This window comes from Ochlerotatus camptorhynchus, unplaced genomic scaffold (genome assembly GCF_037179485.1).
Source record: "Ochlerotatus camptorhynchus isolate MF236.1 unplaced genomic scaffold, CSIRO-AGI_Acam_v1.1 ptg000105l, whole genome shotgun sequence".
Classification (NCBI taxonomy): Eukaryota; Metazoa; Arthropoda; class Insecta; order Diptera; family Culicidae; genus Ochlerotatus; species Ochlerotatus camptorhynchus.
The window spans coordinates 4,367,133-4,383,719 of NW_027040595.1; the positions used below are offsets into that span (position 1 = coordinate 4,367,133).

Here is a 16,587-nt window from a genome sequence, read left to right on the forward strand (position 1 = left end):
GTTAGATAGCTACGAAGCACATCTCATCGACACAAAGCAGAAAGCTGAAATCGAGCACAGTGATCGAGAATAGCAAAGCAGGTCAGCATAAGGGAAAAAAAAACTTCCATTCATTGAGCGCCCCCCTCCCGCATAGGTTTCCTCCTCCACTAGTAGTGTTGTAGGTACCTACCAACCAACAGCTATTTAAGATCAGCTTTTCTAGGTATCCTTCTGCCTCTCGATCTTGTACGCCGCAGCAGAACGAGTCAAACAGGAATAGTGAAACAATCGAGAAAACTACTTTTAACTAGCTTGCGCCGCCATCCAAGTAGTATCAGAAGTTCAAGTCATGAGATTGTATTTGTCCCTGCGCTCCTACTTAGATGACGATGACTATCACAGTACCTGATATTAGCTGCGGCCAGAAAACACAGAGTCGATAATTGTATAGAATGGTGCACGACAAAGCTGGCTGTTTTTTTTTTTCGAGATGTGTAGCTGCGACAGAAGAGAGAGAGAGGTCAGCCAGTTCCCTGAGTTATAATGTTCATAATCGCATAGCAGTCCCAAAGAATTCAATTTCCAACCTAAAGTCGATCCCAGCCAAGTTTGCAATTATTCAATCGGACAATTTCCATGTATAAAAACCCTTCACTCAATCACACAATATCATAGTAGATATGGGACTGATTTGCGATTAAAGTCAAGTCGAGGAGCGCGCTCGTGAGTTGTTCAGAAAGCGGGTTTCAAATTCTTTTATGAATGAAAAATGTCAATTACGATTCTATAATTATAGATTGTAAAACACAACACGGCGCAGCGCAGTGCGACGCCAGCTTGTTGTTTTGTAAGCAACAGCACCGCCCCGACCACCACCACCACCACCACCAGCAGCACCGAGTGGTTGCTCTCGGAAGCTGATTCTTATTAATGAGTTTCAGAAACCCTGGCATCATCGTTTGGCATCGGTTTGTTCGATTCGACGAGAGCTGTGTCGCCTCTGCTTGTACCGACCCCGCAGGAATGTTCGAATCATACTGGCATCGATTCATAATTACTTGAACGATTCTGGTGCGCGAGCGAGCAGCAATGGTGGATGGATTCCAAGGGCTGCAGTTTTTTTGTGGGTGCTCTCCTAGTTGGAGGATAGACTTTTGACCAACAGAGGGCGACGCCCACCAGACCAAGCATTTCCCAACCTCCACAAACTAGAGCAAATATGAGCGAAATATATTTATATATATATCAAGCACGATCACTTACATAATCAATAAGCAATTAAACCGGGTTCTGGTTCGCGTTAGTAATCCAAATCCGGTGCTCTCTGGGAGTCTCTGCCGCCACTAGTAGTAGTAATAGTTGCTGGTTGCCGGTTGAAGCTTTCGTCGTTGCTGTTATCGCCGTGCTAGATCCAATGTTAATCCTAGTTTTGCGCGAAAACACTAGATTCATGATTTGCCGAACAGCAGGGCAGGAGAAAAAACTCTGTGACTTCACTTTACTAAACCCTTCTTCTCTGCGTTTGCTCCTATTGCTTCAAAATGCACTTTATCTTCTTCTTTCGTTGAAGGAATTTTTCACTTTTTTGTTGCCTTCAGAATTTATGTATGTTGTTTTCACTCAATTATTTCTTTTGGGTTGATTCATTCGCTTCGATTAGCTCACTTCTGCACTTTTTACATTTTTTTCTTCACTTTTCGCTCTCTCCTCTATTTCTGTGTATTATTATTGTTGAACTATTTGCTTTTTCTCCGAATCCCACACTCTCACTTTTGCGAAATATGAACAACTTTTATTTTTCTCTTGTGACTTTTTCCTTCTTTGTGTGCGGTTGTTGTTTTCATTCATGAAATCATTGGATCACTTTGAAGAAAAATATCTTTTCTCTTAACTTGTGCTGCTTCTTCTTCTTTTTTGTAACTTTAGATTTTTCAAATACAAATATACATATTTTCGTAATTTTCCATCTTCTTACTTATTTCTTCATGCTCTTTTTCGGTTGCCAGAAAAAAATATGAACGAAAATAAATCACTTTTCAAAACATTTTCTTCGCTCGCTCGATGCTGTGGCCGTTGGCGTTTTTTCAGAGCTCTTTTCATGCTTTTGCTGGTGCTGCTGCTTCTAGTAGTGCTCCTACCGCTGACGGCGACGACGACGACGACGATGTTGTTTTTCTGCTGCCGCTGATCTGACGACGATGACGGCGACGACGACCAACAAGAAGACGGCCGCGACGTTGTTCGTCGTACATCTGCCGTCGTGCTGTGTCTGTGGTGTCGGTGTGCAGCAGTGTGTGTACCGCGGCGCGTACTGTTCTGCATGAAAATGCTGCCGCGTCGCAGCCCGACTTGATGAGATTTCTTCTATGTGTCGTTCTCCACCGCACTTACACGGCCCCTCGTTCGGTTAACCAACTTGGTGAATATTTTTCTTCACTTCAAACGCTACTGTCACATCACACATCGAAACCAATCACCCCCAAACCCCCAAAACTAAACCTTGTTCGTATCGCGCGGACACTCGAACTTTACACTTCCTGTGTGTCTCAGAAGACTTGCATCCAATAGCAGCATACCCCGTTTTGAAACACACACTCTACTGGGCTCTTGGTAATATTTTCTTCCCGCAAATGCTCTCTGCTCGTCTCGGAATTAAATCGCTTGCTTCTCGCCGAATTTCGTTCACTGGTCGTGCTGCTGCTCTTCACAATAAATTTCTTGCATATCGCTTGTGCCACTCGCTTTCTCGCCTTGCCTTTCTACGGACCGTACGTACTTTTTTCACTTTGCGCTTCTCTCCCCCGAACCGTGTGTATGCGGTATGTATGTATACACAATGGTAATTATAGTAATTTTTCTCCTTATTCACCCAAAAAAAAATCCTACGAAGCAATGGCTATGAATACAGTCCGTCTACGATCAAAGCTCTAAAACGACTGATAAATTATTTCGTTTCAATTCGTATATTTAGAAAACGTCATGCGCAGTCGGAGGGGAGGGCGTTTCCGACTTCGGGTCCACTCGGCACCCGTTCGGCTGCATCCGCTTTCCCCAGTGTTGGTGGCAGGAAAACCCTATCCGTACACGTTGTACAATATGCACCGCCAGCAATGTTTGTGACCACCGCTTGCCGGTATGTGTGTTTTCATTCTAATGTTCCCACCGTGTGCGTGCGCTCGGTTCTCGTTCGGCTTCCGCACCAACACACACCCACTTGACACAAACCCGAGCACTCGGTCGTCGGTCGTCGGCTACAACAATGCCACGCAGCGGACATTTTTGCTACTACACACCCCACAGACCCGTTCGGAAGGTTTTTATGAATGAAAACCTCGGCCATAATGAATGGAGTAACGACGAAACGAGAAATCTAAATGTGGCCCCGGTTTCCTCTCGCTCACTCGCTCAGCTACTTCGTCGCCACGTCGTCGTCGCTCGCACTCGATCTCACTTCCCGTCGTCGTCGTCGTCGACGACGGTCGCAATGATCGTTTGCTTTTCGCTCCCCATAGCCAGCTACACAGCCATATTTTTATTTTAATTCATTCGGCCTGCCATTCAAACCGGGTTGGTATACCCCCTTTTCATTCACACGGCTGATTCGAATCCAGAAGGGAGCTGCTTTTTGCGCGCGCGCTCGCTCTCTTTCTGTCCCACTCTCGGTGTGTCCATCCGTCCGTTACTGGTTGCCATTCTCCTCTATAATATGCTCCACCGCGAAGATCGTCTGCGGCTCTGGGTTGTGTTGTATAGAGCGCAGTGAGCTTACGACACTGTGCTCAGGGGATCGCCCAGCAGCGGAAAACTGCATTCGAGGGATCAACCGCTGCTGGATCGACGTCGTCGTCGTGTGGTTTGTGTGGTGTTCTTTGATGCTTGCTGCTCTCATACACGAGGCTGCTATTGCAGCTCTTTTACACTCGATAGTGCTCCGATCGCGCGTATGCTCTGCTCACTATGTTACTGTTATTATGTTAAAGTGGGATGCGAATAGCTATACAGTATGGGTAGAAATTATTTATGAGCAGGGAATCATGTAATTCAATTGTCATGACAGGGCTGGTAGCATATCAATATTTAGTGATTTGGCCACTATTTTGAAGCCAAACGCTGAAAAGTCTCTTCTTTCGCCAAAAAGTCCCTAAAGTCACTTTTTCAAAACTAATATAGAGTGTAAAGGATTTGAAATTGAAAATTATTATGAAAATATTTAAATTGAGTACATGGCACTAAGGAAGTCAACAGTAGTTATCCGTATCTGTCAAAAAATTAACAATTTTTAACAGTGAACCGGAAAAGTTCACAGAATTTTAAAACACCCGGAAAAAAAAACTAAGTACCATTGATCGATTCTCTTCGTCGACTTCCTCTATAGTTAATAACTTGTGCACATAACCGTTTCTTGATGTGTTTGTCGTATTAGATGCTAGATAAAAGCTTCTTTTATCTATATGTGTGCTGTGCTGGCCGTGAGGATACAAAGAGAAATTCGACGAAGAGAATCTGTCAATGTTACTTAGGACCTAATGCAATGTTCAGCTTGAAAAATGTCCTTGAAAACATGGTATTGGTCTGTGCTAGATTTTCAGAAGTCTTTGAAGAATTATCAAGAAATAAAAAAAAAAAACATTCAAAAGAATTCTGATGAACGTGGGCGTTTTAGTGGAATACCTGGATAAAGAGAGAGAATTTCCATTTAATTCCACTACCATATTTACTTATCAATGACTCGTTAAGAAATAAAAGAACTAAACCCAACAAAACAACCGTGTATTGAAGAAACGACTTCTTGACGATTTTATTCAACTGCATACTTAATAATACTTGCATTATTTTTAATAATAACATCTGTCCAGGCTTTGTTAACACAAATCTGGAGAATTTATTCAACCACAACACATTGAACTATTCGTGTTGTATAAGGTATCTCGAAAAGCTGTTATTCGACTTATATGAGTTGTAACAGAGCTTATTCGATAACATTTTGGATTATTCAGCGTTTATTAGACATCACTGCTTCCCCTTAATTAAAACAGTGATGCTCTGCATACGCTTGATTCTCATGTGAAGTAACGTTTAATTAGACATTGTTATACATTTATTAAACGATTATTCAACCGTGGAAAATTTACCCAAAAATAAAAGAGATGGGGGACAGGGATGGGAGTTAGTTATTCTTTAGTAGTAATTGTTTTCATTATTTATGACGTGGCACGTACCATACAGATATTAGAAAATGAACTGCATACATATACATGCCGTTGCATGGGATTCGAACCATGTACCTTCCGATCACCTGCCACCATCCCTTTCCAAAGGGGGAGTTTGGTAAAGAGAGATGATAAAACCGATTTGTACCTTCCTAAAAACTGTCCTAGCTCGCTGTCTACTCTCTATATGCAATTCTCACACTGCCGTACTCTAAATGGAACTATCAATTCTATACTTTCATCTCCTCCTCATCTATCGTATAAAAAAAAATACCACTTTAATCTGTTATTTGAAATTAGTATCTTCAACTACAATTGCCCAATATTTTTCAATTGGGTGGAATTGAGTGCAGTTGGGTGGATTGATGTCCTTTTCGAAGAGATCTACCTTGTTGTCTCGATACAACGGTTTGGCAGCTTGCCAAATCTGGCCAAATTTTTACAGGTCAATTGTGAGCCTTAATGTACGGAAGAATACGTTTTTTCAGGCACTCCTGCTTGTACGGATTGGAATCTATAGTCTTGTTTGTCACGAAAACCTCTTTTTTTTTGTCCGCAGCTGCCAATACCTTGCCAGATAATAATCTTTCTTGCAAATGTATCAAAAAAAAAAAGAATTTGAACTTGTTGGGGACATCACCTCGACCAGTGGCTTTATAAAACTTTTGTCCGGGAAGCTGCCCATAATCCATCTTCACGTACGTATCGTCGGCCATGAGGATGCATCCTTCGTACTTTGTAAGAACTTCATTGTACAACTTCCGGGTACGTCTTTAGGCCACTAGATTCCTCTTCAGTTTGGTTGCTTACTGGCCCGAAAAGATCGAAATCCTTCTCGCTGACGAATCCTTCTGACTTCTGGCATTGAATTTCTTGGCGATATGATAATCCGACAGCCCTGGGTTTGCCCTAACCGTTCTCAACACCATCCTTAGTTCCACTATGATCTTGCCGATCAATAGTATGTCGCTTACGGAAACGTTTGAGAACACTACACATGGTCGATTTAGCTGATTTCAACGACTTTTTAAACCTGACTACGTGATTTTTAAACCTGACCACGTGATTTTTAAACCTGACCACTTTGGTTTTTCCGAGTGTCCAAAATTATTTTTCGGTTCACGGCTTCCATCAAGTATAACTTATTTTAAACAAAATTAATCGTAAAGAACTTTTCAGCACTGAAAGAAGAAACATTTCGAAGCAAGCTGCTGTTGAAACATTCCAGATCCGTACACTAGGAGCACTGCAGTGACATAAACAGTGCATTCAGATATTAAATGACTCAAGCTTTAGTCAACATAGAGGACATTCAAAAAAACCGTTGCTCATGGTACAATTTTATGATTCGCTATTAAAAAGTAGCCCCGAACCTGCTTGACAAATTACCGATATATAATACAACAACATTACGGGTGGGAGAGGGGGGGGGGGGTTCTGGCCCCCTTGGTACCACCATTAGCTACGCCAATGTCAATAGGCCTTTTTAATGCACCACCAACGTAGAGTGCGCCATGCGAGTTCGAGAGGAAATGTCAACCAAACCGTTTGTTTACATCAGGATAAGGATTTTTCACAACACAAATTAAAGCATTTTTCATTGAAAATCTTGCCAATTTCCATCAGTAATTGTCTTATTTTACGATTTTACACAGATCTGAACTGATTTGTACCTCAACTATTCACACACAAGAAATTCGGAAGATCATAACCACTAAGGCATTATTCTAATTATTATTCTAATAAGGCATTATTCTAATAATAAAATTCTTCTCAACACAAATTTTCCAGAACACCAGCAGGATCCTTGCAAAAACGATACAGAATTAAATTTTTTAACTGTAGATCAAGTTTTGGAGCATATCAGATGAATCAATTTATCAGGAATAGTGAAAAAGTGTTTCGCTTCCAATGTCTCACGGCTGAAATTTCTGCTTACAACACTCTTTTTGAAGTTCTCTTATTCACCACCAGAGGCTGAATCGATCACTTAGTTTCTATTAAAAAGGCGTATCCGAATGTTACTTTCGATGTAATGGAAATTTGCTCTTGATGTGTAATTTTGTATCAATCTTGAAAGGGGGACTGGTGAGTTAGCTTTACGTTATTTTAAGAGGGGGTGTTGACAACCGTTACTTATTGTAACATCACTGAGAAGAATGAGTCTAGTTTGAAACAACAAAAAATATGGTTGAAATTCAAACTAATATTCTTGTTGAATCAAAGTCAATATTTGTTTGTTGTAAACCAGTGAGTTAATTCGAAATAAACGACTTTATCAACTGGTTTCTACCCATATAACGGTATTGTCTCAACATAAATTTTGGTTGATTCAAACTAAGGGTATAGTTATTTTCAAACATAAACAGATTTGTTTAAACCAAAACTTAGGTTGTTAGATACGTATTATTCTTAACTGTTATCTTAGTTTGAATCAACGTAGATGTTAGGTATAAACAAACTAAATTTTAAGTTGGGTAAATACCAACCTAAAAGATATTTGGAAACGAACCAACATATTAGTTTGTCACTTCTGATGTCATCGCTCGTTTGCTTTTATCTTCGATTTGTTTTGCTTGAAATTGTATGTTTGCTGGCTGCATCTAAATCGTTTTCAATCGCAAGTCGCATTTATACAAGGTAATGTGTTTAAATTTCAGTGAAATTAGTGAATACTCGCCTAAATAATCTACCTCAAGGCAAGAAAATATGTTTTCGGTAAAGGTAGCCCACTGTTCGAGAAGAAAACCATTTACAAAAGACGATTTGAATGACTTGCTACTGATCTAGGAGGCTGCTGCAGCATGATGGTAAAACTTTTATCTTGCGAGTTATCTTTTTACATCCGGATTACGAAAAAGTAGCTATTACAAAACTTAGAACAGAAACATAAATGTATATGATAAAAACATTATTGTATTTGCCAAGGAATATCTCATGTCTAATTAATAAAATAAATCCCAGTAAAATCTTCAACTGTCCATGATCTATGGAATACGACTGTTTTGCTTACATTGGCAGTCTAGATATATGAAAGAAAACACTAAAATACAGGGGTAATAAAAAAAATTTTGGTTGTATCAAACGAGATCGTTGGTTACTTGTAGCATTTCGTTGTTTATTTCAACCAACGAGTTAATTGGCATTGAACTAAGCTTTGTTTGGAATTAACTATATGATTTGTTTGAATTTACCTATGTTTTATCAGCTGTCAAAATCAAACAACCAACATTATGGTTATTTAAAACAAATGTTTGTTGAATTTAGGTTGGAAACAGAAACAATAAACAACCTCACATTTTAGTTTATTTCAAACATCAAAGTTTGTCAGGGTAAACTAAAGATATGTTTGTGCAATTTTCAACATGGAAATTTGGTTGAAGCAACCTAAAATATGGTTGTTTTTACCATAGTTTTCTCTCCGTGATAGCGGGAAGAGTGTGTTAAAAATCCGGGTTGCGTCTGAGCAGCCATTTTGACAGTTTTTATTTTGTTTATACGCAGTTTATCAGTATCACATATAGAGCTTTTCAACGTCTAATCGGCGCACACTACTGTACCATTTAAATCCAACTAATTGTGTCAGCAAGAGGGAAACAGATTAGTGGGAAAATACACCGTCGATTCATACATGTGTGATAGATAGAGAAAGACGATTAAGCATCAAATGCACAGGTGTGAGTGTAATAATGGGATGAGCTTTTTGGAAACCATGATGTATTTTGTCGCGATAACTGCAACAAATCTCGCGTCACTTTTCAACCATTTTGAGATAATCGAAGTTGAAGTTCGACAGATTATTATTTTAACTGTTTAGAAACAATACATTTTGCAATACTATTTTTAAGGGGAAGTTCACCGCTTCGAAAAAAAAGAATTACGTTTTGATTTTTCTAAAAATATTGAAAAAAAGTATCAAAAATCTAAAAAAATCACATTTTTTCTAATTTTTTAAAGAAAATTCACGTGCAAAAACATGTTTTATAAGTCATTATGGCATAAAGTTGGACTCAAAAAACCACAAAACATCAACTTTTCGGTTTTTCTGAGAGTCCAATTTTTTTTCATGATGGGATAGAAATTTTTTTTTGCAGGTAATTTTTGACAAAAATCTAAGGAAGGAACTGATTTTCTTGGATTTTTGATAATTTTTCCCAATATTTTTAGAAAAATAAAAACGTACCGAAAATATTTTTTTTATTTTTGGGCCGGTGAGCTTCCCCTTAATGTAGTCAGTTAATAATAACGTTGAAAATTCAGTAGAAACGGTAAAATCACAATTTTAATTTGAATTTCATGCTACAATATAGAAAAAAACCACATGACTAGTCAAGTTGTACATCGGACATGTTACATTGGACGATTTTTCTCAGTGACATAATCAATGAGTGTTACATTGGACGTTTTGATCTACATTATACTAGATTCCCTTTCACAGATTTCAGAGTAGAGTACCTAACTTTAGATTGGCCCCGCCTTTAGAAAATGAGCACCAATCATGTTAGGCAGTCCGAATGATCGAAGTAACAATCATGTAGCCATCATTTCAAACTATACATTAGACAATTTTTGGTCTATGATTATCTTAAATAAATGAAAGTAAGTTTGGATGGATGTTTTTGTAACACTTTCAATTTTTTTTCCTTTGGTTTGCTTTTCGTCGATCTTGTTTTCCGTGCTAAGCACCAATGCTACGGACGCCAGGGAGGCAGCTCCCACACCTGGACTCTACCTATCGACCCATCAACTCATGAACCGGGGACCAACGGCTTTACTTTCCTCCCTGATCAGAGATGTTATGCCTCAGAACATCCAGGCGGCGCCGACTGGGATTGAACCCAGGCCTGCTGGGGTGAGAGGTAATCACGCTTACCACTACACCACCGGCGCCGCTGTATCACATTTAATGATAGAAGGGCAATAGTTTGAAGCGCTTAACTCGATTTGTTTACATTTGTTACTCAGGACCTTTTGAAAAGTGACGCGAGAAATGTTCAATAATGGGTTTTTTAGACACAGTGACGTCATAGGGCGAATGTCAGAGAAGACAATTGACACCCAATGAGTTACAGAGAGAGGTGAAGCAGATCGTAAAATATTGTTGTATTAGTGAACCAAAAATACAACGTAAACGAAATTAGTGACGTCACTAATTGCTTGTATCGTAGAGGGGTTTCACTCACACAACTTAAGCGATTGCTTTACCTCGGTAATCCACCTCATTGATTGACACCGTCTTCAAACCAGAGGTTACACAGACTGAACTCTTAAGCGCCCATTACACATATCAATAAATTTACAATATATTGACATACTGACAATATTATTGAAACTATACTATCATTGAAGACGATGATTGATGACGAGTATTGACGAAAAGCTGATTTTAATTTTACTTTGTCAATACTCAGAATGTATTGACAAAAACCCGTCAATTTCGCCATCAATATCATCGATGTACGAATATTGATAATATTAATGGCAATACGTTAGAAGTCTGTTTGCCTCAATGTATTAAAGTCAATATTACTTGTATCAATTTGCCCACACATGAAACATGGATCAGCGAAAGAAAATGTGTTTAGAGTAAGTTCATGTTTGCATTCGGGTCCAAACAGAAACGACTGCTGGACCTGTATGTATTGAAAAACCTAGCTACACACTGAATTCGGATCACCGAAGTTGGTAAATTTAGCCGGGTTTATGAAAAGCTGAAAAAATTGGAAAAATTTCAAATGACCGTTTCTCGAAGGAAATCAATAAAATCGACAAAAAAAAATTTGTTTTATTAAATGGGGTTAACTAGGTCCGTAAATTTTCGGAATAAATTCCAAATTTTTCAATGATTTGTAAACTTTGACCGAACAGTTCCGTAGTTCAAAAATTACTAAACAGCGGAGTCCTTGTTTAGTGGATACATATATAGAAACCAATTTTCACCCAACATTTACTTATATTTGCACATTTTGAATTTATGTTTAGGATTTGTAGAATAAATAGTGTTAAATAATGATCTACCCAAGTAACCAGTAAGCATTAGAACAATGCTCTAATTTAGCACTATATTCACATATAAAACAGTGATTAAATGCTTATCATGCAGTATATACTTATAAAGGGCTGATATAAAGCTAAAAAGGCGAAATAGCGGGCTAATAAAATGCTACGATGGCAGCCTCAAATAAGCATTACTAATGCTGATCTAGGGTATCTTATAAAACGTCAAATTTTTTTACCGCGCTCTATTTTTAGAAATTTTTATATAAATTTTATTTATTTTCATCGACCCAAACTGAATGAAAACAAAAAAGAAATCTTTCTACAGGTCCCATAACTCATAGGTTTTTCTCAACTTATTTGAAACCTTTGTTCAATTTCATCAGGTTTGTTATTTTCCAGCGAAACATGTTTAGGGATGAGAAGTCAAATGCTTGTTCCTCTTGGCTAGCTTCTACGTATGATGCATCAGACAAGTGGTTCCACTCTTCTTCGGAATCTTCATCGGGACTATAATCTGTCAGGGAATTATCCAGGGAAGCTGTCTGAGAATTGCCTTCATCAGTCTCCTCGTCTGCAGAATTTGTTGGACGTTCCGGAACCGCACAAACAAATAATGCTGATTCTGATCCCAGTTCATTCGGTTGCTCAATTTCCGTAGCATTGGGAACATCAGAAACGTTTATATTACGATACACATGTACTTTTCGTCTGAAATGTCCACTTTTTAACGTTTTTTTCCACTTCTGAGGACCGTCCATGTTATTTTGATTTTATAAAGTATTTTTGATGATCAACACATAACTTTTTAGCCCTTCTAAACTTTAATCAAGCCCTTTATAAGCACTCAAGAAAGTTTTAATGCTAGGCTTTCTAAATGCATGTAAGCACTAAATCATTGCACTATATGCGCATACTAAGCTTTCTGTAATGCTTATTTTTATTAATGCTTCTGTGCACTAGCAATGCTAATATGAGGCTCATATGCATTAAAAATGCTAATATACGGCTTTTTGGCATTAGGAATGCTGAATTAGTGCCAATATAGAGCTATGGCTTAATGCTTATGGTTACTTGGGTATTCCAGGCCTACTATTAAGTTCTCAGAATGATGTAAGAGCTAGGTGATTACTGAACTCTCCTGTTTCGTTTGACGTTTCGTTGTTTCGTGTAACGAGCGCTAAAGCGTGATGTCATAAATGTTGTCAATATTTATGTATTGATAATATTGTAAGGAAAATTGACAAATGGGCGCTTTAAGCAAACCCCACACGCATCAATATATTGACGCGAAGGGGAATTATTGACAATAGTATTGATGATGTGAATTCAGAAATATTGTCAATCTCGATGTATTAACGTCAATATAGAATGTATTGACAATACGATTATTGCCAATAAAAGCAATCGTGTAGGGTTCACTTTAGGCTGTGGACCATTTGCCGAGTTAAATTTAACTCATGGTTAAAGGTGGCATTTCGAAAGTTATTCTCTATGTTCGAAAATCCCTGTGGTGTCGATCGACTCGTTTTTTGAAAAGAACTCAATCACGATTGTCAAAATTTAACTTCTTGTTAATCGATAACTTTCCATCCGTCAAATTTTAACAAAAAGTAAAAAAAAAATCCACCAAGTGGTTCAGAGCCTTGCCTTAACACTACACTGAGATTATAATTCCATCAGATTTCATAGAAATATCGTATGGTTTTTTGCGACAAGATTCCAACATAAAGGATTTCATACGATCGGACTATGAAAAACTTTCAGATGTTTTCAACCAGCCATCGTATGATTTTTCACGTATACAACTATGAATTTGAATACAAACGAATGATGGATATCATGGAATTTAACTATTGATCTCGTACGTCGTACGTTTTTAATAATTGGATTTATTTACTCGTATTTCATTCAATTAACTTAATTTTTTAGAAAATTTCACGAGTTTTCTATCCTGATGCAATCGGTGTAGAATAAACTATGCTGGTGCGAAAACTGGAAAAAAGTTCGAATGATCCAACAAACTTCTCGTTCCGTTAGCGTTCGACTTTGATGTAATTGGGGAAGCTATTCGGTCAGTCGGTGCAGCTATCTGCGATGGATGCGGAAGAACCAGAAGCTAATCTGCAAATGTAAAACTATAGAATTAAAATCATAAATAACTTAAATTTTATTAATCTTACACACACATAGAAATAGCTAATTTTACACGTGAGGAATCCATCTTTGACATAAAAGATGAGACGTAAACAAACATGTCATGTAATATTAAGTGCTCCGAGACTGAAAAGTTTGTTTCTCGACGAAAACTAAATTTGATTGAGCTGAATTTCGCGTCTGTTATGACTCAATTTTATATGTCACTCTCAGAGCACCTAAATTTACATGATTTTTTCTAAGTGTGCAGGTTTACGAAGCCTTATACAATGTCACGAAACTGCATCCGCCATCTTTGTTGTTGTTGTGATTTGAACTAACGTACTACCTTTCATACGATCGTCTTATGACTTTTTGACATAAGTTGCGTCAAAACAATTCATAAGAAGGGTTTATGGAATTCAAATATTTTTCGTGCACCTTTTATTGTATCCATCTATAAATAAACTATAGATAGAATATGAATTCATACGATACCAATGAAATTGGATAGAGCGCATATTTGTATGTGTTCATAAGATGCAGCTTATGAAAACAGAAGGGATATTTTCCTCAGTGTAGATAACGGACAACACACAACACCCATTAGACCAGTAGGGAAATTTCCGGGTTGCGAAAAGTTCCATCGGCTGGAGCGGGAGTCGAACCCTCACACTTCGTGGCACCGCCTGAACGACGGGTGACACCGCTAACCGCACGACCACGAAGCCTACAAGAAGCCTATGGGGAAACGTTAGTCTCCACAAAAGAGATTAATTCAAGAAAATTCAAACAACTAGTAGCTTAACTTACAAAGTTATGGTACATAGGTATTTCGAAAGTTCATTTCGCGTCGAGATGGTTAAAATCTAAAGAAGCATAGTTTGGCTTGAATAAGCTACTAAGCATCATTCAATGTTTGTTGGTATTCCATGAATTGCATCCATTTATTCGGGTCGTTATATCCGCTACACATTTCCACATCAACTGCAAATGTCACACTGCTAGTGGAATGAGTCCCCAGAGGGCCCACAACTTTTCTTCTTTCGTTTGCTCTGCAGTTCTGTTTTCGCTCAGCGGAAGCGAATGCGTGGACACAAGCCATATCAGGGTGTAGGTAAGTCTGTGTGTGTAGACCGGTCACCAGCGTACACCAGGCAGGGTGGTGGGTTGGCGTATGCCAGCAGGGCATGCAGACGTGGGACTAGAGACGACCTATGAGTAGGCAAGACACATACCCGACGCCCGAGAGAGCGAACAAATCGCGCGTTGGAGGAAAAGAACTCGCTGGCATGCGGGGCTAAGGAAGGCTCAGCAAGCGATCGACACGGAGAATCACGCGGGGATACGCGGAAAAGGATGGGTGAGGACCTGAAGTGGCCGCAGCAGCCGTAGCAGAAAAGTTGAATTGAATTGATTCGATTGAGAGTTGCTCGGTCGTATTTCTTTTTCTCTTCCCCCGGAGGCAGGCAGCTCTACGACCACGACAATTTCGACGACGACGACGACGACAGCAACGATAACGATGAATACGGGCAAGGCGGTCGTCGTCGTCGTCGTTGGATAAGAAGAAGAAAAATGTGGAATAAATATGTTGGCTATATTCAGACTGCACGATTCATAACTTGACTGCTTATACTTGCCTTTTTATTTCGTGTTTTTTTTGCTTTCTAGGCGCATTTGATTTATTTGTAGAGAAGAACCGGAACGTGTCGTTTTTCTTTTTGGCGAGGAGAAACGATCCACGAAACGATTTTTGTATTCATACCGTGTAAGTTATGAATGAATGGCGCAAAAGTGTTTCGGAAGAATGCATGTAGGTCTAAGCTGTGAGCAATTGTTATTAACTTAATTGCTTTTAACGTTAAGTATCCATATAGTATCAACACAAGTAATTAAATCGTGTACTCGTTTACCTGGCAGCGCCGTATGTCTGCCACAAAGAAGCTTGGAATTAACCTAGCTACAACTTTGCTGATAATCAATTGTTCTTATTTACAAAAATAAAAAAGTTAGTTTTCCAAAATCAATTTATTTGAGGACCACTCTAATGTTTACGCTGACCAAAAGAAGGGATTGCAACCCAAAAACTTCACCAAAGACATCAAATGTCTAAATATAAAAGCAAATATTCTAGGACTTTGTACTTCCTACTCTTTTTTATACTCTTTATTTGTCCCAAATTCAAAATAAATTACATTTCATTTTAACCTAGGTGCTCCAGTTACTACAGTAACTTACCAGCCTTAATTGTTATCATATATATCTAAGTGTTTTTACATTGTTCCTGCCTTGGCAATTCAGTATTTTAAACAGGTTTTTTAACCCTGCATGTCAGTATAACAATTGAAATCTTAAAACTAAAAACTAATACTAAATCTTATCTAAGTATTAAGGGAATTAATTGTTGTATTTGAGGATTGCAACGATTTTTGCTTGAAATTATTAATTATTTTGTTGGACATTTGTTCTAAAGTCTCAACATTCGAAATTCTATGTACCTCGGTAGTGCTGTACCAAGGAGGCATCTTCAAAATCATCTTCAGAGCTTTGTTCTGAATCCTTTGAAGTGCTTTTTTCCTGGTAGTGCAACAACAAGACCATATTGGCACAGCGTTAAGCATGGCCGATCTAAGAACTTGCTTAAATATTAGAAGTTTATTCGTCAGACAAAGTTTGGATTTCCTGTGTATAAGAGGATACAAACATTTTATATATTTGTTACATTTGGCTTGAATGCCCTCAATGTGATCTTTAAAAGTTAATATTTGGTCAAGTACTAATCCAAGATATTTCACTTGGTTTGACCAGGAAATTGGAACTCCGTTCATAGTGACTATATGACTACTACTAGGTTTCAAAAACGAAGCTCTAGGCTTATGTGGAAATATTATAAGTTGAGATTTGGAAGCATTGAGAGAAATCTTCTATTTTTGTAAATAAGAAGAGTAAATACCTAAAGTTTTCTGCAGTCTGCTGCAAATAAAACGAAGACTTCTTCCTTTAACGGAAATGCCTGTGTCATCACGAACAAAGATTTGTGGCAACCCAGAGGCAAATCAGGGAGGTCCGTAGAGAAAATGTTATACAATATAGGCCCAAGAATGCTACCCTGAGGAACTCCTGCTCTCCTGCGTTCACATTTGGAATTTTGATTATTGACCTGCAGAGCTCTGTTTAGCAATCAAACCTTCATGAAAAACACTGTCGAATGCTTTTTCTATGTCTAGAAGAGCAACTCCAGTTGAGCAACCTTCAGATT

At 38.4% G+C, this 16,587-nt stretch overlaps 1 protein-coding gene across 1 annotated transcript in view; it reads right to left on the reverse strand.

The window, feature by feature from the left end:
- Positions 1-2,913, reverse strand: part of sty (sprouty) — a 53,365-nt gene extending 50,452 nt beyond the window's left edge. Inside the window, exon 1 of the mRNA XM_065219555.1 lies at positions 1,246-2,913. The gene's annotated coding sequence lies outside the window, so the exon portion shown is untranslated. The remainder of the gene's footprint in view (positions 1-1,245) is intronic.
- Between the last annotated feature and the right edge of the window lie 13,674 nt (positions 2,914-16,587).